This window comes from Pongo abelii, chromosome 5 (genome assembly GCF_028885655.2).
Source record: "Pongo abelii isolate AG06213 chromosome 5, NHGRI_mPonAbe1-v2.0_pri, whole genome shotgun sequence".
NCBI lineage: Eukaryota > Metazoa > Chordata > Mammalia > Primates > Hominidae > Pongo > Pongo abelii.
The window spans coordinates 15,765,256-15,791,836 of NC_071990.2; the positions used below are offsets into that span (position 1 = coordinate 15,765,256).

Here is a 26,581-nt window from a genome sequence, read left to right on the forward strand (position 1 = left end):
ATAGTTTGCAGCTTCTGATTTGGTACAGCCAGCTGGAGCTTGGAATGCATTTTTCTCATTTAAACACATTCTCCAGTAGTGGTTAGGAGTACTTTGTTAGAAGCTCAACAGTATCTTGAAATCTGACAGTAGCATTTCTCAGAGGAATATTCATGATCCTTGGGATTAAGACCTTATTTTTCCAGAATTCAGAAAATCCTCTGAACTCATCATTCATAGCCTCACATTGCCTCTGCTTGGCAGCTCTTATTTCATGTTTGGATCCTTAAACTTAGTCACTAATTCTGACAACACTCCTACTCTTGTATCCTGGATCAGCACAAGTATTTGCTTTCATTCTGGCCTAAATCTCCATCCCATCCCCATTTCTGATTTTGATCTTTTTAGATCTCAGCCAGTGTATTGTGTAGACAGACTCTTGGTGCTGTGTGTAAGTAGAACCTAACTACCATTATAACACTCCCTATGCTCAATCAAGTTTGTGGTGTAGGACAACTGACTTCTGAACAAATTTGGAAAATGGCCCCTTTAGAAGTCCAGGACTTTCTATTAACTTTTGCTTATTTTTCTTTTTTTCAGTCTTAATGTATTTTCCTTCTGGCCAGTCAAGTTTGTGGTGTAGGACAACTGACTTCTGAACAAATTTGGAACATGGCCCCTTTAGAAGTCCAGGACTTTCTATTAACTTTTGCTTATTTTTCTTTTTTTTCAGTCTTAATGTATTTTCCTTCTGGCCAGTCATCCACTGATCACTTACAACAAACTTAGCATGAAAAGATTTTTTAAGTTGAAAATGTATGTCGATTTTATTTTAAGAGAATTGGTTCTTCTGTTCACCTAAACTATACTTAATTTTCTCTTCTTGGTAAAGGTGATGTCTTTTTTCTCTGATACTAGATGTTCAAATTTCCTACCAGTTAAACATCACTTGTCTTGTTTATTTTGTACACACTCTACAGGCGCTTACTTGCTGTTGTTAATGCCATATGACTCTGAATCCCTCAGCCCTTCCTCTTTGGACATGATTTGTATCCCTCTGGGACTCTGGAATTTTTAGATGTTACTCAAGGGAGATTTTTGAGATTTCTGGTCATTAGATATCCCCATTTAATTCCAAGTAGGGATGTCTAGTGATTTTTTTTCTTTTATATTTATGACTTTTGAGAGCATAATTTGTTGTCTTGGATTTCAGATTCCTTTGAGTTGTAAGGGTTTCTGATTTGAGAACTTTAACTTTGTTTCTCTTAGCAACCCTAATTTCAGTCTTAATCTTCAGTCTTTCTAACACAGCACAGTCTTCCAAGATAATGTTTTGTATCAGCATCCTAAAAGAGAAAGAAGAAAATATACAAAACGAGAGCTGTGTTGTTGCAAGCATGCATAAGACTGTAATCATATATACCATCTTTACACTATACCCTAGTCCATAAAACTCCTTTGTGTATGCCCTTTTATATATAGTGCATTTAAGAGTTTTGAGAAGAGAGAAAGGGGAGAATCTACCAAGCTTTGGCTCTTACAGGGTTCCTTTTTCATGTCTTTGTCCCTTAAGTCTTCTCATTCTTATCCTTCTTAAAGGTTAATATGACCTTCTCATAACCACTTCAAGTGAAGTGAAAGGCACCTTTCACTACCTTTCTCACCATTGTCTTTATCTGAATTGTAGCCCGAATATATTAATATGCTATATTTGGTCATTGTTCTATACAAACAAGCAAACAAAAACCCAAACTCAATTGAGACAATTTGACTGTGATTGTCTATTCACCAGACAGAACATTTTTTTTTTCTAAAGAAATTGGAAATTCTTTAAGCAATAGTCTGTTCCGGAGAGTCCTTAGAGACTACAGCTGCTCTGCTCCTAGCTCTATAGTCTTCACCTTCTGTTTGTTCCCTCCTTTCTTGTTTTGTTATCCTTTAACACTGAATATACTGCTGAACTTTTAATGATGTTCTTTTCTATTTTTAGATTTTTCTTTTGCATTTTTTTCCTCCCCTGAGAATGGTGCACATTTGAAAGCTGACTTTGAGTTCATGAGAACACTGTGTTTTCAGTACAGATTTTCTGCTTTGCTCCTCTTCTTGGTGTAAGTGAGCTGACTCTGCCCCAGGGCCGTCCCGACTGCAGAACGTGCCCTTGTTCCCTCAAGGCTTATTTTCACCATTTCACAGAGGGGAAGAAAATATTGGCCGGGCACGGTGGCTCATGTCTGTAATCCCAGCACTTTGGGAGGCCAAAGCAGGCGGATCACAAGGTCAGGAGATCGAGACTATCCTGGCTAACATGGTGAAACCCCATCTCTACTAAAAATACAAAAAATTAGCCAGGCGTGGTGGTGGGCACCTGTAGTCCCAGCTACTCGGGAGGCTGAGGCAGGAGAATGGCATGAATCCAGGAGGCGGAGCTTGCAGTGAGCTGAGATCGCGCTGCTGCACTCTAGCCTGGGCGACAGAGCGAGACTCCATCTTAAAAAAAAAAAAAAAAAAGGAAAAAGAAAATATTACTATGCTGGTTTGGGCAGAGCCAATCTCATTGAAGAATGGAAAGTTGTGGCCGGGCACTGTGGCTCATGCCTGTAATCCCAGCACTTTGGGAAGCCGAGATGGGCAGATCACGAGGTCAGGACTTTGAGACCAGCCTGACCAACATGTGAAACCCCGTCTCTACTAAAAATACAAAAATTAGCCAGGCGTGGTGGTGTGTGCCTGTAATCCCAGCTACTTGGAAGGCTGAGGCAGGCGTATTGTTTGAACCCGGGAGGCGGAGGTTGCAATGAGCTGAGATTGTGCCACTGCATTCCAGCCTGGGCAATAGAGCGAGACTCCGTCTCAAAAAAAAAAAAAAAAAAAAAAAAAAAAAGCGGTTACCTCCTTACTTGTTGTACAGGGTTGGAATCAAATAAGATAGCAGAGTGGCAAATATAGGCAGCTTTATGGCATAAGGTATGGTGTAATTATAGTTTATCTATTATAGTATTATTAGTATTATGCATGTTTGCTACAACACTGCTCTCTTTGTGTATATTTTGTTCTCATTTTCTCTCTCTTTTAGGATTCTGTTACTTAACTTTATCTTGGAAGACTATGTGCTGTACTACAAAGAACATAAAACTGAAAGCTAGAAAATCCCAGTACTAATCCTGGCTTCACGAACTGTAATGTGACATATAAATGCGGGTTATTGTTGCTACTATTAACAACAACAGCCAGGAATGTATTGAGTGCCTGCTGTGGGTTAAGCTTTTTACATGTATTAGTTCATTTAGTCCTCATGACAGCCCCTTAAAGGGGGTTGTTATTATTATTATCTTCATATGATAGGAGAGGAAATCAAGCTTTAGAGAGGTTACCCAACATCACGCCTCTAGTAAGTGGTATTCAGACTCAGGTTTGTATGATTCACAGCTCCTAGTCATTGCTACCACACCTCACCTTTTTTTTAGTATTATTGATAACTATAGAGAGAATAAGGGTAATGCACTCAGGTCAATGCTGCATGATCATCTACTTTATCCCTTTCCAAATTGGTAGAACCAACTGTTTGACTTTGAAACTAAAATGAATCCCAGGGATCACTTAGTGGAGCCTCCTCAATTCACAATTGAGGAAACTGAAGCCCCAAGAAAGGAAATGCCTTTTCTAAGTTGACAGTAAACTCCAGTGTGGACACCTGAACCTCTGAACCATCTGACCGTATGTGAACACAATTTCCTGCTTTCTTCTCATTCCCCATGCAACTGATGATCATATTTGTGTATTCCTCTCCCACGGACTACAGATCTGACACTTTGGGTAGATGTCAGAGATCCACATGATTTAAAGCAGGAAATCATGCCTGGTCTTTTCAAGGTCTTAGGTTCCCCAGGTGGGTGACTTCCACGCTGTCTTTACAAGTGACAGTTTCCTGAAGGGATAAACTCACCACATACTGTCTCTGATTTTATCGCCCTGTTGGCTTTCTTATGCACTCTGTCAGTGTCCACAACAGTCTTCATAATAGGATCACCACTGACACTTGAGATACTATAGTCCAATAGATTGAAGGTCTCCAACTCATGACTGCTTGTATCAAGTAGGATACCATCTGCTGCAAGGGACAATAATGAATCAAAAATTGAGACTCATTAAGCTTAAATAATAAGAGGTTTGTTATCAAAGAAATCAGGAGGTCTGGAAGAAGGGGCATGCTGGTGATGGTCAGCTAAGTGGCTCCATGACATCTAGGACCTATGTTCTTTCCACCTTTCTGACCTGCCAACCTCAGTTGTCACTTAGCTCCCTCCAGGTTTCAAAGTGGCTACAGCAGTTCCAGGCATCCCATCCTCACATCAGCCAATGTCCAGAGGCAGAAAATAGTGACTCTCTCATCCTTGCATAGAAGCAAAGAAGTCATTCCTAGGAATCACTCCTGCTCATTGGCCAGCAGAGGGTCATATGTCATTTCCTAAGCCCATCACTAGCAACAGAATATAATTTCCATGATTGGTTTAAACTAATTAAAATCTACCTGCATGGGGATGAGAGGGGCCTAGGCTTTCCAGAGGTCTTATAGAGGAATATGGATTCTTGAAGAACTTCAGGGTTCTGATGGCAAGGAAGAAATGGTAATGGTGACTGATTAGGCATTTTGATATACTATCATCCTAAAATCATTTTAAACTAAAAAGTAAAGCATCATCACATTATGGAACTTGTCCTTTCTCCTTACTTAGTTACATCAAAAATGTCTGTCAGAAAACTAAGACAATTTGGGCCAAGTTTGGTGGCCCACTCCTAGCAGTTTAGAAGGCCGAGGCAGGTGGATTGCTTGAGCTCAGGAGTTCAAAATCAGCCTGAGAAACGTGGCGAAACCCCATCCTACAAAAAATGCAAAAATTGGCTGGGCCTGGGAGAACACACTGTAGTCCCAGCTACTTGGGAGGCAGAGGCATGAGGACCACCTGACCCCAGGGAGGCTGCAGTAAGCCGTGATCGCACCATTGAACTCCAGCCTGGGTGACAGATTGAGACCCTGTCTTAAGAAAGAAAAAAAGAAAGAAAAGAAAATTAAGAAAATTTTAATACTAAATTAGGAAAAAAAAATGCTCAGTGTTGGTGGGGGTGTATTGATGTAACCTTACTCATTGTTGAGAACATCACAAATGACATTCAGTCTTCTGGAAATCCACTTGACAATACATATGGAGACACAAAAATATTCATGTGACCTAGTAATTTTACTTCTAAGAAATCAATCCAAAATAGAGAAAAACTGTCAACACATAGATATTCTAGTATTATTCAAGGCAACAAAAATTTGGCAACAACTAATGGGGTGTGCCATGGCGTAGTGGAAAAGGCTGTGACTTGGAATTTGGCAAGCTTGAGCACAGCTCTTACTTTTAGTACCTAGTTGTAGCCAACCACTACACTTTGAATTTGCAATAGCAATTATTGTATTCGAGTTATGGGATTGTTTAAGGGTTAAAGAAAATGAATACAGAGCCCTAATTACATAGTAGGCACACACCAAGGGGTACACACACAACATCTAAAACCAAGGAAATCGGCCAGGTGCAGTGGCTCATGCCTGTAAACCCAGCACTTTGGGAGGCTGAGGTGGGTGATCACCTGAGGTCAGGAGTTTGATACCAGCCTGGCCAATATGGTAAAAGCTCATCTCTGCTAAAAATGCAAAAATTAGCTGGGTGTAGTGGCACGTGTCTGTAATCCCAGCTACTTGGGAGGTTGAGGCAGGAGAATTTCTTGAGTCTGGGAGATGGAGGCTGCAGTGAGCCAAGATCATGCCCCTGCACTCCAGCCTAGGCAACAGAGCGAGACTCTGTCTAAAAAAAAAAAAAAAAAAAACAAAAAAACACACACACCAAGGAAATCAAGGTTATCTCCTTTACAGACTTATGCAGGCATTAATATTTATATTAATTAAGATTTAAACCAGCAGAAAAACCTGTTAATTCAATAATAGTAAATGAAAAATCAGGATAACAAATTACTACCATGTTTAATCCTATGCAATGAAAAAACCCCTCACGTGCTGATAGGGTTGTTAGGCTTAATAGGATGATGGGTAATATCCCCTCATTTTTTCTGTATTCTGACATTAAACTTATAGTAAAAATAGTTTTTAAAAATACAAACCTATAGAAGAGTCTAGCTGAGACAGTCTTTTATTATTTCCTTCTCCCTTTTCCTTCTCTGTGAACACATCTGAGAAAATTTCTGCCACCCCTTTTTGGTGGTCTAATCTAGAAGTATCCAAGAATGAGCTTTCTGTCCCATTTTCTGCACCAGTTGATATCTTTTCATGTTTTTCTAGGAAAGTTTTCTTCTGCCATTTCCCCCTTTCTAGCTTTCTTCATGCACATTGGCCTCATTTTGTTAGTGTAATTTTCCCTCTCCGATATTCTGTCAATATTCTCTGTGGGCCTCTCATTGGTTCTTTATTCCTATTTTGTCTCTTAAATGGCCTTGCATTGATTCTACTCCTCACCGTCTTCTTCATGTCTTTTTTCCTGCAGTTGCCCATCGATCTTGTCTATCTTGAAGGCTGAGAAGGACTTTCTGTTCATTAATTACTTGGCTTACTGTCACCTATTCTCCTCCCGTCTAGAAAATTACTCATCTCCATACACCCTTAGCAAGACTACTGAGATGTGCTCAAATTGCTGGAAAGCTAAAGAGCAAAGTCAGAAGGCAGGTAGAAGCCAAGGAAACCTGAATAGCTTTGAGGTCATGCCATAGAAGCAGTCTGGCTAGGACACTGTCACAGGTGTAGCAGCTATTGTCACTGCTGGACACTGTCACTGAAAATGGATTTAAACTGCCCTCGTGCTTTCATACTCGGCTGAGAATCAGAGTTGGGGTTGGAACGCCTGACAGATGGATCTAGGTCAGGTGTCCATACCCTTCTGGCTGCCAATGGGGAGACGGTCTTCCCTGTTTGGCTTTCAATGGTGGGAGATGGGACAGCCAAGCCTCATACAAAGAGAGGTCCCTGCCATGGGAAGAAAGTTCAGATCCTGACCGAGAATAAACAAATAAGTAAAAACAGAAAACCAGTATCTTCTGCACTTCTCAGGATCCCGTAGTCCCAAAGGCAAACAGCCTGGACTTTATACTGTTATTCTACAGTGCAGATACCTTCTGTTAAGTAGAATTCACCTATGCAGCATTTTCTTTCTGCCTTTTCATGAGGAATTCTCTAGCTCTGGCATTGTATTGTGAGCTAAGAGGATACCTTTCACTTTCCTCTTATTACCATAATGGCCTTGTTTCATGCGGGGTTTTGCTTATCTCTCTCCACAAAGGCAGCTTTTTCTGTAATGGCTTTGTCCATTGCTGATTCTCAAGCATGTCTGTCTCTTCTCCCATACCGACCCCTCTCTGGCATATGCACCGTTCGGCAGGATGTTAACTAATGCTCTTTTTCCATTAAACTAAAAGCTCCTTGAGGGCACATATTGCCTCTTTGCCCTTAACACCTAGTACTGGGCCTGGCACACATCATACATAATGAATGAATGAATGAATGAATGAATAAACATATGTTCCCTCTTCTGTATTTTTAGTTCAGTGTTTTACAGCAAACACATGTCCTGTATTTCCTGGAACAATTGGTGGTGAAATTTTCTTCTTTTCAATGAAAAATACTCATTAACTGTCTAACTAGATATGCTTCATTTCTGTACAATTGTAAAGCTTTCTTTATCAATACCTTCTTAAGTCATAGATGATTCATTGTCAAGCCACATTTCAATTTTGGTTCAGAAAAAGGTAATTCCTGTAATTGTTGTCAGAGATAGCATACAATTCTTTAAATGCTATTAAAAGAAAGGAAAAGCACCTTGTACAATTTCTTCTCACAAAGACCAAAAATAAAACCTCAAATGGAAATGTTTGAGTCTTAAATATATGTCTCTTGTTACCTTATCTATTTTTTATGACAAATGTAAGGGAGTGGGGATGTTAGCTTATGCAGAAGCCAGATCTATTGTTGGGGTCAGATTTCTTTGTAGACTGTTGGGCAGCTCCGTGATGGATGTCCCCTATATGGGGCTCCCACTCAATGTCTGGCCTGTGTCCTTTGGCCTGAAGGATGTGCTCTGCAACCATAACTCAGGGAAATAATTCTCCACCCTATCTGACCACCTTTTGATGACTACATTCTTTAACGACTTCTTTTACTATTCTAAAATAAAATTCATGAGAAACATAACCTATCTACACACACATTTTTAAAAACACCAAAAAATACTCTAACTGTAATATAAAGAAGACATAAAAGGAGATTAATTTATGATGCACTCATGTGCATTTCAATAAGTATTAAAGGCTCAGCACAACCATTCTAGAAGACAAAAGGAAGTCATAAGACACTTCACCTGTCAGCATGAATGTGTGGCAGCTATGGACACAGGTGAGAAGAGGTGTGTATGTGGAATGGTGAATACTATTGGCTATATTCCAAATAAAACTTAATAAAAGCTTCCCTTAATTCATATAGTAGGTGCATTACTGGGAAATTCACTAATTAAAAACTATGCCCCAGCACTTTGGGAGGCCGAGGCGGGCAGATCACAAGGTCAGGAGTTCAAGACAAGCCTGGCCAACATAGTGAAACCCCGTCTCTACTAAAAATACAAAAAATTAGCTGGGCATGGTGACAGGCCGTTTGTAATCCCAGCTACTTGGGAGGCTGAAGCAGGAGAATCGCTTTGAACCCAGGAGGTGGAGGTTGCAATGAGCAGAGATGGTGCCACTGTACTCCAGCCTGGGCGACAGTGCGAGACTGTGTCTCAAAAAACAAACAAACAAAAAAACTATGCCAAAATTTTGGGGGCTTGTGTGCAAAATAGAGTAAGGATCTATCTTAAAAAAATTGGAAACTTTTTATATTTTTATTATGAAAAATTTCAGACATATAGAAGAGTTGAAAGAATAGCACAATAAATACTGGTATATATTCAAAAAGGTTGAACACAAATTCAACCATTTTTTTCCCAGAATCATTTGAAAGTGATGAAACATATCACAATTTATTTCACTATGTAGCTTCTAAAAATGACATTGTCCTACATATTTATACCATTATAACATCTAAGAAAATTAACAGTTTCATAATACCACCTGATACCTAGTCCATAAACAAATTTCTCCAGTTGACCCAAGCATTATTTTCAAGGCTGGTTTTTAAAAATCAGGATCCAATCAGCATTCAACCATTATATTTGTTATGTTTTACTAGTTTCTTTTAATCTAGAATAATCCCTTCATCTTTTTCTCCCATGACATTGATTTTTTTTACACATCTGCCATTAGTTTTTGAAAACAAATTTGCTTTTCCTTTCTTATAATTGGAATCAATCATTTATCCAAGGATCTCTAATTCCATGGATAGAGCTAAGGCTGTGTGTGTACTTTTTTGTAATTGAGTTCATAAGCTACTTCCAATTCAAATAAAACATTGCAGAGATTTCTCCTTTATATCTGTTTTCTTAAGCTGACAATTTTGGTTCCTAATAACATATATTCACTTATTTACTTTCACCCTCAACATTAAAAAAAAATACTTTAAAAAAGACCATACCTGTAGATGTTATGTACATCCTGAAGTCTGTTCATATCAATCTAATTCTTTTCTTAATGGCTACATTATATTGTGTAGATGCACCTTAGTTTATTCAATCAGTGACCCATTTATGGATGTTTGTATTGCTTCTAATCTTTTTAAAATTACAACAAATGCTGCCATTAATAACCCTGTATACATACTATTTTGTATTTGTGGAGGGATAACTTAAGAGTGGATTCTAGAAGTGGGATCACTGGGCAAACATTTAGAGTTTTAGAGTTTGCCAAATTCTCCTCCATAGAAGTTGCACCATTTTGCCTCCCCACCAGTGGTGTGTAATAACATGTTACAAAAGGTTTTTCATCTACACAAACATCCATATTGTACTGAAAAAGCCATGAGGGATATGGGACAATCCTTCCTTGGACATGGGGCAGTTCTCTATCCTGTGCACTGTCTGCCCACTGCAGGGTGTTGACGGTCCCTGGGCTCTGCCCTCTAACTCCCAGGAGGACCCTCACATTATGACAACACCAAAACTCCAGTGCAAATGCCCAAAATGCCCCATTAAGAACCTCTGCTCTAGACACTCTAAAATCTACTCTTGGGATGAAGAGAGGCCCTTAGAAAGCTGAATAGTCAGGCCACATGGTTTTTTGCTTCCCATATAATTGTTTTTGCTGACTTGCACTTGGCATTATTGCATTTGCCAAGGACATGAGGTGAAGCAGCCCTATGAAGCTGCACGCTGGAACTTCTGTGGGGATGCTCTTGCTCACAACATCCTACTGGGCTCTCTTTCCAAGGACACTTGGGAGAAATGCCTCTCTTGTATAGATCCTGGGAGAGTTTTGTTTCTCTTGCCATTTTCCTCCGAATACAATGCATCACAAACCTGATCTCGCTCTCCTGTTCGTACTGGATGCTAGAACATGACTAGGCCAGTCTGTGCTCTGTTTCTGGCTTGGGCACAGGATTTTACAATTGCATTTTGTGGACAAACTTCATCCCTAGATCTATCTTATTTTCCTATAGTCTTCATTTCTCCTTGTCTTATTTTCCTGACTCACCTTTTTAAAAAATCAGTGGATTATATGATTTTCTAGTGTAATTAAATGATTTTCTAAGTTGCCTTAAAGAAATAAAAATTCAGCAGCAGCCTCACAGAATTGTTGTTAGGATTATGCATGTAGGGGAGCTAGCCATGCCTGGCAGAAAAAAGGAGCAAGTAGTCCTTGCATCAGTCCTACGTTCCTATGCCTCCACCTCCACCCCACACCCCTCCCACCAAAGCACACCTGCTCTCCACGACTAATGACAATGTCCATGGATTCACTGAGTCCTACTTCTCCCTTTTTAGTTAGGTGCCCAGATGAGGTTTTGTTTTTGTTTTTGTTTTGTTTTTTTTGAGATGGAGTCTCACTGCAACACCCAGGCTGGAGTGCAACGGTGCAATCTTGGCTCACTGCAACCTCCACTTCCTGGGTTCAAGCAATTCTCATGCCTCAGCCTCCTGAGTAGCTGGGACTACAGGTGCCTGCTGCCACGCCCGGCTAATTTTTATATTTTTAGTAGAGACAGGGTTTCACCATATTGGCCAGGCTGGTCTCAAACTCCTGACCTCAAGTGATCTGCCCCCCTTGGCCTCCCAAAGTGCTGGGATTACAGGTGTGAGCCACCGTGCCTGGTCAAGATGAGCTTTTGAACGTGAACAAAATGTGTGTGTCTGTATGACATGGGCCACACAGTAGGTTACTTTCTTTGCAGCACAGCAGTAAATGTTTTTTCTGCATTAAGGAATGGATAGCTGTTCTTGTATCTGAAGATACTTGAACACGAGTGTATTAGTCAGGGTTCTCCAGAGAAACAGAACTAATAAGAGATATCTGTATATAAGTCTATATAGAGAACTATCGATAGATCATATAGGTATAGATACATAGAGAAAGAGTTGAAAAAACCAACTGTTTTTCCCATTATACTCTCACAACACAGAATGCTCCTGTAACCAAATGTGTGTGCATTCCCCCACCCCCCCGCCACACCCAACAAGTGAGCAATTCTGCAGCAGACATCAGCTGGGTTTGCTCTAATTCAATTCAATTCAATGCTGATACTCCCTATCTACCTGCGAGGAGATCCCACAGGGTGAGAGCTCAGTCCCACAAGACTGCTCTGCCCTTCAGACTCCATTTGTGAGTCCCGGACTTCCAGAACTTCTGACCAACAGGCTATACATTGGGGTGCCCATGACCCTTTCCTCAGGTGTAATTAATTTGCTAGGGTGGTTTACAGAACTCAGGGAAACACTCTAACAGTTCCCCGTGTATTACAAAGGCGATTTTAAAGGATACACGGAAGCAGCCGGATGAAGAGATACAGAGAACATGGTCTGGAAGGGTCTTGAGTGCATGAGCTTCTGTCCCCGTGTAGTAGTTGGGAGCCATCCTCCTGGTATGCAGATGAGTTCTTGTTTACCAACCTGGAAGCCCCCTGAACTCAGTACTTCTGGGTTTTTATAGAAACTTTGTTATATAGCATGATTGATTATATCATTGGCCATTGGTGATCAACTCACCTTCAGCCTCTCTCCCCTCCCCAGAGGTGGAGCGACGGACTGAAAGTTCCAATCCTCTAACACTTGACTGGTTCCCGTGGCAACCAGCCCCCATCCTGATGCTATCTAGAGGTCCCCAGCTGACTAGTTATCTCATTAGCACACACAAAATACTCTTATGACTCCAGAGATTCAAAGGATTTTAGGAGCTGTACGTCAGGAAACTGGGAAAAAGATCAAATATAGATATATATTTTACATCATCACATACATATATAGAAAGATATTTGTTATAAGAAATCAGCTCACATCTCACATGATTATGGAGACCGAGAAGTCCCAAGGTCTGTAGTTGGCAAGCCACAGACCCAGAAGACCGGATGGTGCAATTCCAGTCTGGGTCTAAAGGCCTGAGAATCAGAAGAGCTGACAGTGTGAGCTCCAGCCTGAAAGCCAGCAGACTTGACATCCAGGAAGAGCCGATGTTTCAGTTTGAGTCCAAAGGCAAGAAAAAATCCAATGTCCCAGCTCACAGGCAGTCAGAAAGGATGAGTTCCCGCTGTCTCAATCTTTCTGTTCCATTCAGGTCTTCAGCCAATTGCATGAGGCCCAATCACACGAATCTGCTGTACTCAGGCTACTGATCCAAATGTTAATCTCATCACAGAAACACCCAGAATAATGTTTGGCAAAATGTCTGGGCATCCCATGGCCCAGTCGAACTGACACATACAATTCACCATCACAATGGGGATCTCTTCAGTGGGCCCAGAGTGCAGCACCTGGACCTTATGAAGGAGCATGGGGCAGGTGGTTTATTGCAGTTGATGACCCTTTCCCCTCATCCTTCTCTACCGTAACATTTCTCATTCCAGCTCCTTCTGCCTTTCTGGCTTTCTTGCCTGGATGACTCAGAACGCTGGCCCCTATTCACCCACACGTAACTTGGTCAACTTTATTGTAATCATGATATTTTTTCTGGGAATGTATGCCCTTTTATTCTTCAGGCTGCCTGGTAATTTTACTGCAAAATCAAGCCAGCGATTTTCCCTTATTTTTTTCTCTAGAGATTCCTGTCCAAATGCATCATTTATTACCTTGTTTCCAAGATACATTTCATACTCTTCAATCTCAGAAATCTGATATCCTGAAAAATTTCTTGTAGAGAGCCCCAGGAGCTCTTGCTGATGTTGCCACTGGATTTTTCCCCGATACAGAGCACTCCGAGTTGAAAAAAAAAAAAAAAACTTCCTGTCTTAAAGAAACATAGGATCTCACTGAGGGGGTTTAGGGTGGGGAAAGCAAGGATCTTTTCATTCAAAAGCAAAACAACTGAATAACTGTTTTCAACATGGTAAAATAGCAGCTGCTGTCACTGTTATTTCAGGCATTATAAAAATGTCTTGTCATAGATAAATTATGGTCATGGTACATAAGTGACCTCTTTGATTTTTTAAAAACCAATTTATGGTCATGCATTTGTTAAAGTCTGTGGTTCCATTGGGCAGAAAGGACGTTAGAGTTTTTCTGGTAACTTAGGCCACAAAGTCAAGTGACTTCCCTAAAGCCACACAGCTAGTTTTTGGCAAAGCCGGGAATACCACTCAGGTATTCTTGTTTTCACGACAGCTCAATATCTACAGATAATGCATGAATGGCTGGAACTGTTCACAAGTGCAGACTTGTTTTGGTGATCGTAAAGGAGCCAAATTGGCATTCGATTTTGCATTTTTTTTTTAAAGTAGGGCTTAGATGTATTGAAAACCAAAACATGACCTTCTGAAATATGAGCTGTATGAAGTCAAGGACTGTTTGCAGATGAGACAAGTGGTACTCTTGCAGCAAAAGGAAGTCCTTGAAATTGCATTGAAACCTGAAGAAAAGGTTGAGAAAAACTAAGACCTGGTAATTGACTTCAACCCTAGAGACATTTGAGTTTTAATGGTGTCAAGAGATGGTTATCCAACTGATAATTTAACTCTCTCTCCTTCCTTGGATGCATGAAGAGAGGGTTGAGCTGCTTCTTTTTTGAGAGTGAGAGTTGCAGAACACAGCAGAAGCTCAGAACTATCTTTTCCTCCTCTTTTCTACACTGAAGGATGTCTCTTTCAACATTTGTCTGTGTATTTAAGAAAGACAGCACTTCACCTCTCAGAAGTCCTCCCAGCCTATCTAACCACCACCTCTCTCTAGGTACACTGTGGGCCTCCTAGGCGACATTTGAACATCTACCCAAGGGTAGACTTTTTTTTGACCACCATAGCTGTCTAAATGTTGGGTACCAAAAGTAAACCAGCTCTGCAAATCACACCATCAGAGGAGAATGTCAGAAACCCAGGGTTGGCACAGAATTTAGCTGACTCTCCTGAATCTCTAGTTTTCTTTTTGAACTTAGGATTTTATAATTTTCCTGTAATGTTTTTCTCCCTGTGCTTTATTTTATTTTCAAAGAACATACAATTCATTTATTTTCCAAAATAATGGGAGGAACTTGCCATGTAAGCAATACAAAAATGTTTTCTGAAAATGAATAATTCTGGTACTGTTTCTAGGACAACGAGGGGGATAAAATAAAATGAAAAAACAGAAGCTGGGAAAATGGTGTAAAAATTTGTGTAAATCTAGAAAGAACCATTATCTTTAAAAACTAAGTTAAAAATCTGATATTTGGCAATGGAGATTATAATAATTCAGGTCACATTTAAATAAGTGTCCTGGGCAATTTATTGTTGCTAATGTCATGTCGATAGGTGTTATACAAGTATAAAATCGAATGTTATAGAAATAGAATGTAATCATCCTCTTTTCCCAAGGGTAACTCAGTGTCTCCTGAGATAACGTGTTATGTTAGGGTTTATGTATAAGCTACTCTTTCTTTGGAAATGTGTTAGAAAATTACCATATGGATAATACTTAAAATGTTTTTCCTTAAGTGTTTTGAGAAACAGGAGTCAAACAAATACCAGCCCCTGAGTCCCCCTGCCACCAGGGACTGAGACAGCTCCCTGGGTGGCTCATCTGAAACTCCTCATATCAGCAACTTATTCAAAAATAGCTCAGGATGAAAGGTCTTTGTACTATACTGGTAATTTTTCTAAACATTTTAAATTGTTTCAAAATTGTAAAAGAAGCATATATATATATATATACACACACACATACACAAAATAAACATGTAGATACATATTTTAAAAACATAAATGAGGATGTGTGTCATACTATACAAAGCCTATAACCTGAGTTTTTCACTTAACATTATGTTATAAACATCACCATATTATATGCAACCCATTTAACCATTTGAAAAAGCAAATATGGTTCATTGTAGGTATATACCATAATTTAACCAAGCTCCTCTTCCTGTACTTTTAGATCATTTCCATTATTTTAATATAATAGATAGTGTTACAATGACCAAAATAGCTTTAGACAAAGACAGCATTGTTGCACATCATGAAATTCAGGGGTTTGGTTTATCTGCAGATTCACTAAACTGTAAGGAAGCCCTTAGCCCATTATCTATTAGAGTCTATTACTCCATGAAAGCTAGAAAGGATTGATTTTTTTCCCCCTGCTTAAGAGTTCTTTCTGACTAGGCTCACTAACTTTGGAAGTGACATCTTGACGTTGTGAATTTTCTCCCACTTAACAAAGCTAGCACAAAATTCCTTTAAACAGTGACAGAGTGCATTAAATCAAGAATACAGCCATTGGCTTCATGATAAGAATGTTGCCAGTGCCACTGGGTTGTAATGAGAAGGCAGAAGTGGCAATGGCCACAGCACTTGGCTGTGCATTCAGCTTTCTTCTGCTGGTGTATTAAAGGGAAACATCCTGATTTGCCTGGTCTTTTACAATATATTGTTTAATATTTTAGTCAAATTCTATCAAGCACCAGTATTCAATCACTGAGACGTTGGGACTCACACATGCTGAAAATTATAATAATGACACTACATTTATACAATGGCTTATGTGTTTCTAATCCTTTTATAATCTAATGTGATTCTTTTTTTAAAGAAAATAGAGTTTATTAGCTTTTAATATAAACATGAGAAATAAAAACCACATAAATTGTGGCATTCTTTTCAAAATAAAACTGCAATCAATACTTGAATCTCCAAGCTCCGAATTCCACAATGTTTTTGTTTTTTGAAGTGGTAGATTGTAATATTTTTCTACCATTATTTATCATTTATGTCTCTGTCCTTTAAAAATGGTGGAAACTGTAGCACAATATGATGTGAAGCATTGCTATAGTAGACGAAGTATTCCTGGCCCAGAAATGCTTTGTTTAGAAGCAAGATTCCTAGGATTAGATTTGAGAAAGTAGGAGAAATAGATTTCACATAGTTGAGAACACTAATCTCTTTTTAGTATTTCAAATTTAGGTGACATTATCAGTCTCCTAATATTATTTGCTTCTTGCCTTTTAAAGCCTGAAGTAAGAGTTCCTAAGGGTTATGTAAGTTATTTCTTAAATAGCAGGACTTAATGGGACACCTACAGCTTGGTAGCATGTAGGACGATAAAACAGCAGTTCATATCGCCTTCTATCATCAGGGTCCAATTCCTTTTATTACATGTTAATTAACACTGCTCTTCAAAATTTTCCTTTAAAGAAACTTCAATGATCAAAGCATATAGAGCACAGCTCTGCAGGTAACTACTTTTAAAAAGAGGAAGGCATTTTAAGGAGATACAAGGTATTCCAAAACTTTAGGGTAATTGTAAGCTTTTTACTTGTAGAAGTATGCACGCTACAAACCTTCAGAAAACCTTGTTTGAACATTTTTCTTTTTTTTTTTTTTCTTTGAGACAGGGTCTGGATGTCACCCAGGTTGGAGTGCAGTGACATGATCATGGCCCACTGCAGCCTTGACCTCCTGGGCTTAAGTGATCCTCCCACCTAGGCTTCCAGAGTGGCTGGGACTACAGACACATGCCACCATATCCAACTAATTATTTTTATTTATTTATTTATTTTTAATGGACAGGGTCTCTCTATGTTGCCTAGACTGGTCTTGAACTCCTGTGCTCAAGCAATCCTCCCACCTCCCAAAGTACTGAGATTATAGGCATGAATCACTATGCCCAGCCCATTTCTTTTGCATTTAATTTTGCATTTTTCTAAGAGATGGGGTCTTGATATGTTGTCCACGTTGGAGAGTAGTAGCTATTCCTATAGGCACCATCATGGTACACTGCAGCCTCCAATACTTGACCTCAAGCAATCCTCCAGCCTCAGCCTCCCAAGTAGCTGGGACTATAGGCGTGCACCACCACACCCAGCTTCATTTTGCAAATTTTGAAAATAAAGCTTTTAATTTTTTGCCTCAGTCAATGTCTACTATCTTCAAGAGTGACAGAAACAAAAAATTAAAAGCTTAATATTCAGGAGACAAGTGCCAGGTGTGCCTATAGTCCCAGCTACTTGTGTGGCTGAGGCTAGAGGATGGCTTCAGGTTTTTTTTAAGAGATGGGGTCTTGCTGTGTTGTCCAGGCTGGAGTGCAGTGGCTGTTCACAGGTGCAATCATAATGCATTGCAGCCTAGAACTTCCTGGCCTCTAATGTGATTCTTAAGAACTCTCTAAGAAGTAGGCCAGGTGCAGTGGCTCAAGCCTGTAATCCCAGCACTTTTGGAGGCTGAGGCGGGCCGAACACAAGGTCAGGAGTTCGAGACCAGCCTGACCAAAATGGTGAAACCCCATCTCTACTAAAAACACAAAATAAAATTAGCCGGGCATGGTGGCACACACCTGTAATCCCAGCTACTCAGGAGGCTGAGGCAGAAGAATCGCTTGAACCCAGGAGGCAGAGGTTGCAGTGAGCCGAGATCGCGACACTGTACTCCAGCCTAGGTGATAGATGAGACTCTGTCTCAAAATAATAATAAAAAAGAAGTGATGGGGGAAGATACTACCATTCTCATTTCATTGATGATGGAAACTAGGATGAGAGTGGGATTGTTGCTCAAAGTTGCAATGCCAGGAAGAAGCACAGCTGGGACTGATGCTTAGGTTTTCTAGCCATTAGCTCAATATTCCTGGATGCCCAGTGTCTCCCCACCTTGCAGTCTACCTCTCTCATATTTCCATCTGGTACGACCATCTACCCAGTTCTCCAACCCACTCTTTCCTTTGTTTTCATCACTCTCACATCCTATATGGTACCGTCTTGCCGATTCTACTTTCAAACCACATCACACATCTGTTCCATTTGCTCCCTGTCTATCATATACATCCCCATCCAAGCTAGCATTGCTTCTCACCTGAGCAACAGTAACAGCTGCCTGTCTGGCCTCTGGCTCCCACTCTTACATCCCCATGTCTATTCTCTACATAGCAGCCAAATGACTTTCTTAAAACACATGTCAAACTCTGTTCCTTCCCTGCTCAGAACCCTTGAAATGCCCTTTGAATGAACTCAAAACTTCATCCCAGCCACCAATGCACTAAGCCCCACATGACCTGGTCTCTGCCTGTCTCTGATCTTCTCCCCACATCTCCCACCATCTCCCACCATCTCTCACTTGCTCTATCATATGTCACAGCTAGGCTTAGCTTTCTGTCTATTACTGTTAGGTTGGTACAAAAGTAATTGTGAGTTTTGCCATTGAAAGTAATGGCAAAACCTGCAATTTCTCTTGCACCAACCTAATAGAACATGCTAAGCTCACTCCTGTTCTAGTCTCTCATGATCTGAAGCTCTTTGGCCCTAGTCCTTCCACCATCCGGATCCTTCTTGTCATCCAGGTCTCTGCTGGAAGACTGCCCTCCCTGAGCGCCCAAACTGAAGGGGACTCTGTCACCCTTTTCCACATTACCCTGTTTTACCAAATTATGTCATTACTTTGTATTTTGATTTAATGTCTATCTTGATTTACTAAATATACTCCATTTATTTAACAAGCATTTACATAGCATCACTATGAACCTGGCATTTTTCTAAATGTATTAGCTATATTAACTCATTTAATCTTCATAACACCCCTATTTTTTTTTCAGATGAGGAAATGGAGGAAAATAAACTTCTTCAAGGTCACCTAGCTCATAAATGGCAACACCAAGATTTAAATTGAAGTAGTTTAGCTTGAAAGTCCTTGCTTTTGGATGGGAGTCTTGTCGATCACATTCAACCCTAAATACCCATCATGTAGAACAGTGCCTGGCACAGAGTAGGCACTCAATAAATATTTGTTGAATGACTGAATGAAGTAGTGGTTTCGAAGGAGACCCTAACCCTGGATCTCCATGAGCTTGCCCTTGAGTATACCCTATCACCTGTCTGATCCTTAGACCTTTGGTATTCAGAAACTGGCCTGGCTAACATTTTCTGAGGTATTTCAATACAACTTCATCTTCAGCCAGAGTAATGTTTGAAATTAAAGCCATCCTCTGCTTGAAATCTACACAGTCACAACTAACATGTGTGTGGTGATGTACATATTTCTATGGTACTTTTCATATGCATCTTCTCATGTAACAGTAGTGCAAGGAAAGAAATCATTCCAAAGCCCTTCAGGAGAGTAGGAGAGACTGAAGTAGTCATTGTCATTACATCAGTGGGTTAATATAACAGCTTTTCGCCTGCAGTTAAATCCAGAGGAGAGAAACCACATGATGTGCATTTGCCTGTGTCGGTAACATCCACAGGGAAAATTTACCTTTATTACTAAGGCTAATTCCGTGTTGATAGAGTTAGATCTTATTGAGAATGTCTGGTTATGAAGTTTTTTTAAGAAAAAAAAAAGGTAGGAAAAGTTAAATCTTATGGCAGGGCCAGGCTGAGCCAAGCTTAATTAAATAATGGTGTGTTGTTATGAAATATCAGGCAGGGCACAGTGGCTCGTACCTGTAATCCCAGCACTTTGGGAGGCCAAGGTGGGCAGATCACTTGAGATCAAGAGTTGGAGCCTGGGCAACATGGCGAAACCCCGTCTCTACTAAAAATACAAAAATTAGCCGAGCATGGTGGCACATGCCTGTAATCCCAGCTTCTTGGGGGGCTGAGGCACGAGAATCACTTGAACCCGGGTGGCAGAGGTTGCAGTGAGCTGAGATGGAATGCACGACTACATTTCAGCCTGGGTGACAGAGTGAGACTCTGTCTCCAAAAATAAATAAATAAAAAATCATCTCTCACCTTTCTATACTTTCCCCATTGTTTCACAGAGCGCTCCCGACATTCCACGACCATCAGCCCACTCTGGAACATTTCCCTTATTTCTCTTAAGCCCACCCTTTCCCAGTTAACCTAGGCTTTAACAGTAACTAGGTATATCCTTCCCCTTAAAACTTACCTCTCCTGTGTCCTCTTACCTCATGGGGTCACTAAGTGAATAACTAGTTCTGATAATGAGTCATCCCAAGCCTTCCTCCTTGATCTACTTTGGTCCATTGTCTTCTGTTTTGCATTACTGTCGCAGTCTGCTTCACTGGGTTACAAGCAGCGTGAAGCTCGTTTTGTGTAGTCTGGGCTTTGATGGCAAACTGCCTTGATTCAAATCTTTGCTCTGCCACTTGCTATATGTGTAAAACCTTGGCAAAGCATTTCATCTTTCTGTGCAATTATTTCTTCTACAAATTAGGGATAATAGAGCACTTGTCTCAGAGGATTGTTTTGCATGTTGTATTACTGCATGTAATGCAGTAATATGCTGCCTGACCTGACACAAGTATTATGTTACAAGTATTATATGTTAGTATTATTATTATTATATGTTAGTATCATTATTGTTGAAAACAGTGACAGTTTTTCTACTCATCGCAGCTCTTGTATACATAATTGGCACTCGATAAATGTGTGTTGGAAACAGTCTCATTGGTTTTCTTCATTACCGGTCTCAATGGCTTAAGGTATTATTCATCTCAAAGAATACTATACCACAAATGACTTAGCGGACACTTAATATAAATTTGCAGAAGAATAATAATTTTTGCAATAATAAAAATAAAGCATGATATTGTGAAATGAATAACTATTTTTTCCCAGTGTGAGAGATGAAATTGTTTGCAACATTTTAATGAGTTTGGCTCAGTCCAGCTGGGTAGAATCGTTAATCAGTGTCTGCATCTAGATGACCCATCACCTTGAAGGTCATCAGGAATGGTGACCTTTTAGCTAGTTTAGGAGGTTCAGCTCAAAGATGAACCCAGAAATGATGGAGAATTGGTGTTAATTCTATAATCCAGCCTAGCTCAGTTAAATCCAGCTAATATCACCTGAACTGCAGGTTACTTACAGATATGTGAGTATAAAATTGTATGTTTATTATTTTATCCACTGAGATCTTAGAATTATTTGATATACAGAACTGTCACAGTAAAAACCTTACCAATACGTGCATTGGTACTAGAAGCAGGGTTTTGCCTGTAATATGTGGCTACGGCTTTGGGATCAGAGAGCAAGTAGCAAAACAATGACAGAGGTTGGAAGAATGGTGACCCATGTTGTGTGGTAGCAAAACACTTGGTAAAATTGTCACCTGACAAAATCGGGAAGGCAAGTAACATACCTCATTAAATGATGAGAGGAGTAGGAAGTTTTGAGGCAGAATGTTGACAGTGTGAGCTGGTTGTTATGTGTACTAAAAGAAAGGAATAAGCTCAGAAAAGAACTGATTGGTTTCAAAGTATAATAGAGAGGAAATAGAGAGAGTCCAGAGATTTTGGAACTTTCTCGGCTGAAAAATTAAACTGTTTCTCATCTCCAACCAGTAAAAGAGAAAATTGAAAAGTTCTTTGAGTTTAAAAGCTTACTAAGCCTCAGCCTCTGGGGAAAGACTGAATCAAGCTTTTAAAAGATCATTGCAAGGATTAAAGAGGTAGCTATAGATTTTTTTCCCCAGTGGGACATAATGGACCTGACATATTGAAAGTCTGATATATCGAAGTAACTGTTAATAAGTATATTGCATGTCTCAAAACAAATTCTGGGTATAACTTGTCACATAGAGTTGTTGAGAATGAAAAACAAAAAGTCAACAAAGTTTTTGAGTGAGGTATCTTGTGCAAAGCACTCTAGGCTGGTTTAAAAGAGATGTGACTATTAACATGCTAAAAAGAAAAAGAAAAGGAAACAAAACAAAAACTTGATTCTCCAACTTTCTACCAGCAGGGAGCAGGCTAAGAAAGCTCCCCAGCTGCCAAGAAGGTAGTAGGGTGATCTGGTTTGCCTGGGATTTTCCTGGTTTTAGCACAGAAAGCCCTGCAACCCAGGAAACTCTCAGTCCTGGACAAGTTGGGACAGTTGATCACCCTTCTAAGAGGGCATATTCTACAATGCTATTTTTACGTAGCCAAGAAAGATATTGAAAACAGAGGGACATCCGTAGAGTAAAGAGTCATGGAGAACAATGGACTTGGGACTTATTCCCAGGAAGCAGAACTGAGGCTTAATTAAGGAACATTTCCTATCCCTTAGGTAGGGGGGACCTGATAAGATTTCAGAATTGCTATGGGCCCCTGACTACTCACATCCTTCCTTGACCTACCTTGCTTAAGAGCAGTGGTTTCATTTGTCCTTCTCTAGTGTGCCAGAGAATTCTCAGGCCTCATTTGGAATTTCCCCAAAGATCTCTTATGAACTAAATGATTGGCTGAGACAACTTATAAAAATGAGGTTTATTTTATGGCATGCTGTTACCAAAGGTGACAGTTTTCTTTCTATGCAGCAATAGGGAAATTTATTGGGGCATCTCAGGATAACAACCTAAAGCTGAAAGCCTGATCTCACTTTGTTCCCTTCACATTTTCAATTCATGAAAGAGAGCGTTTGACGAAGCTGTTTGGAGCAAGTTGGTGTGAGTCATCTCTTTTTGCCTTGTTTGTACCAGCCAGCTCGGAGGTGTCTGGGCTGCTTCAGGTCCAGCCTATGTAGGTTTCCTCTCCCTTATGCACAACGCCTGCTATAATCTGATGTGGTTAGAGTGGGAAGCAGCTGACTCTGCCTTCCTAAGACGCTGAGAACAAATGAGACAGAAAAAAGCACTCAGGATATAGGCATTCCTCAAAAGGTGACACTTTGTAAAGAGTCAGAAGACTCTTTTAATCCATTCTGCAAAGTCTTAAAGAAAGATATGGCGATGTGGAGATTTCATGTATCCTGGTGAGACTGAGAAGTATAGAAAGAGAGGGGCTAAAAAGGTCTTTTAGCTGTTCATATCATTATATGGGTAAAACCAACCAAGATGTGGTACAGACGATGCTGTGTGGTCACCAAATCTCATTTCCTTTTCTTTCTCCTAGGCACAAAGGAATATACGCTTCTCAGCTTCTTCTTCTTCTTCTTTTCTTCTTCTTCTTTTCTTCTTCTCCTTCTTCTTCTTCTTTTCTTCTTCTGCTTCTCCTTCTCCTTCTCCTCCTTCTCTTCTTCTTCTCCTTCTTCTTCTTCCTCTTCTCCTTCTCCTCCTCCTCCTTCTCTTCTTCTTCTTCCTCTTCTTATCTTCCTCCTCCTCCTCCTCTTCTTCTTCTTCTCTTCTTCTTCTCCTTCTTCTTCTTCTTTTCTTGTTTTCTTCTTCTCCTTCTCCTCCTTCTCCTTCTCCTTCTCCTTCTCCTTCTTCTTCTTCTTCTTCTCCTTCTCCTTCTCCTCCTCCTCCTTCTCTTCTTCTTCCTCTTTTCTCTTCCTCCTCCTCTTCTTCTCTTCCTCCTCCTCCTCCTTCTCCTCTTCTTCTTCTTCTTCTTCTTCTTCTTCTTCTTCTTCTTCTTCTTCTTCTGAGACACATTCTCACTCTGTCACACAGGCTGGAGTGCAGTGGCATGATCTCAGCTCACTGCAACCTCCACCTTTCAGGTTCAAGTGATTCTCATGCCTCAGCCTCCTGAGTAGCTGGAATTACAGGCACTTGCCACCATGCTAATTTTTGTATTTTTAGTAGAGATGGGGTTTCACCATGTTGGCCAGGCTGGTCTTGAACTCCTGACCTCAAGTGATCCACCTGCTTTGGCCTCCCAGAGTGCTGGGATTACAGATGTGAGCCACTGTACCCAGCCCTCAGCTTCCTTTACAGTTAGTTTGGGGCCATGCTACCAGATTTTACTATATTGTATTTTATTTTTTTCTGTCTTTTTTTTTTTTTTTTTTTGAGATGGGGTCTCACTCTGTTGCCTGGGCTGGAGTGCAATGGTGCAATCATGGCTCACTGCAGCCTTGGCCTGCTGGGCTCAAGTGATCCTCCCACTTCAGCCTTCTCAGTAGCTGGGAGGTGTGTGCCACCACATCTGGCTAATTCTTTTTATTATTGTTTTGTAGAGATGGGATCTTGCCATCTTGCCAGGCAAGATGCATAAAACAGAAAGAAAAGGTGCTTCCCAGAGCCTTGCAAGGTCCCCATGCAGGTCTGGAATTCCTGGGCTCAAGTGATCCTCCTGCCTCGACCTCCCAAAGTGTTGGGATTACAGGTGTGAGCCACCATTCCTGGCCTTATGCTACCAGGCTTTAGACAATGGCTATAAAACCCCTGTGTCATTTTCCACCAGCTCCATATTCTCTCTCCCTCTTTCACAGCTACCTTCCATTAGAGCTACCTGCCACATTTTGGATGGCAGCACCCCAAGATGAAAGGAGCTTGGATCCCCAAGTCATTATTTGGAGGAGAGCCTCTGCAAAGAGTTGCCTGCTGTGCATTGGACTGTGAGGTAAAAGGAATATAAACCTGTGTCTTATTAAACCATGGAGCTTTGGGGATTGTTACAGCAACCAGCACTAATTATCCTGACTAGTATAAAAGGCTAAGGGAATGAAAATAGAGACCCCAACTAGACAGTTTTTCCTCTTACCTTAAACTTAGCAACTAGTTTTAAAGTGTCATCACTTCACTGGCATTAGCATTTATCATCCTTGTGTAAATGGCCTCTCAGTTCTTGATTTGAAGTTGGGTGGTAGAGAGAGGGAGGAGATGCTAGGTTGAAGTTCATGTCGTTGAAATCCTTATTCAAAGTACCAAAATTGAGCAGTAGAGGTCAAGAACATAAAAATATTTATGTGTAAGAATCAAAACACAACAGTAACATGCCTAAGTTATTTTACTTTTCTGGATTTTAAGACAACTATTCATGTCCAGTCCCCACGGGATCCCCCTCCTCATTCCAGTTACTATTCGTCATTCATTCCCAGAGTGCCCAATTACAAAGTATGATGTATTTATTTCTCTTATCGAAAATAAACATTAAACATGGAAAAGTTAATACTGGACCTAACAGCATGCTGGGATTTTAAACAAGCTCTAAAGCCTCGCTGAGGCAAAGATTCTGACTGTGTCTTAAAGCCCTAATATGGTCCTTAGCAAGCAACAAAAATGAACCTGCTCCCGAAAGCATTAACCTGGAAGTGTGTCTTTGTTGCTTAAGTTATGATTACAACTTCCTGAGCTGGTTTTATTAATGAGCTCTAAATGGAAGTGTTTATCTCAGGAGGAAGTACTGTTTCTCCCTCTTGTCCCTGGTGACACGCTAAACATACTAATTGATATGAAGCTGATGTTTAGGAGACAGGAAAGCCCTGAGGCCTTTGTCACATTGACAATCATGGCTAGACTCATTACAGGGCCTATCAAATCAGGGCTGGAAACAGGCTACTCGCACTTTGCGGCATCCCTGGAGTGTGGGCTTTGCTGTGCTTTGTCATTCAACATATGCTTGAGAAAGTGCTTCCCTCTTTTACTTGGTCATATTACCTGCATGGGGACCTTGCAAGGCTCTGGGAAGCACCTTTTCTTTCTGTTTTATGCAAAATTTTACGTCACTTTATTATACTGACTTCAATTTCATCAGTCATTTGGATGAAGAGGATTAGGCAATTACGTCTTCAAAAATGGGATAAACTGCAACGTAGATAAATGACAAATAATCTATCCTTAATGCATAAAGAGAATGTACAAATCAAGAAGAGAGAATCAAATTGACCATTTGAAAGATAAAAAAAAGAGCAGAACATGAAAATATGAAATACCAATGGCTAATAAATATCTTTTATTAAACAAATGAACTTTACTAGCAAGTAAAGAAAATAAATGAGATATAAATGTCACAAAGAGAAATAGCCCCTTATCTCTAATCAAATTGGAAAATATTTCACTTTTTATAGTAATATCTGGTGATATCCAGAGTGCAGAAAACAGGCATTTTCAAACACTGCTGGACATAGAGCAGAGTAAATCAGTGGACTATTTAGAAATATTTATCCGAAGTCTTAAAAATTTGACCATCCAATTTCACTCTTAGGAATTTACTCCAAGGAAATAAATATGAATGTATCTAAAGAATACTTACTATAGAATTATCTAAAATAATAGAAGTGGAAGACAATCAAAACCCAACAATAAGGAATTAGTGAAATAAATATAGTTCTTCCATATGATAGAATGCAGTATAGCCATTAAAATCATTGTTCCAGAGTACCTAATAATACAAGGAAACGTTTCAGACACAATGTTAAATGAAAATGGCATGTT

The 26,581-nt window shown here is 40.1% G+C and overlaps 1 long non-coding RNA gene across 1 annotated transcript; it reads right to left on the bottom strand.

The window, feature by feature from the left end:
• Positions 1–255: 255 nt before the first annotated feature.
• Positions 256–12,182, bottom strand: LOC129059762 (uncharacterized). Its single transcript, XR_008525847.2, has 3 exons — positions 12,150–12,182; positions 3,923–4,087; positions 256–1,325 (listed from the first exon to the last, which is right to left on the bottom strand). It is a non-coding gene; the product is annotated as an uncharacterized LOC129059762 (long non-coding RNA).
• Between the last annotated feature and the right edge of the window lie 14,399 nt (positions 12,183–26,581).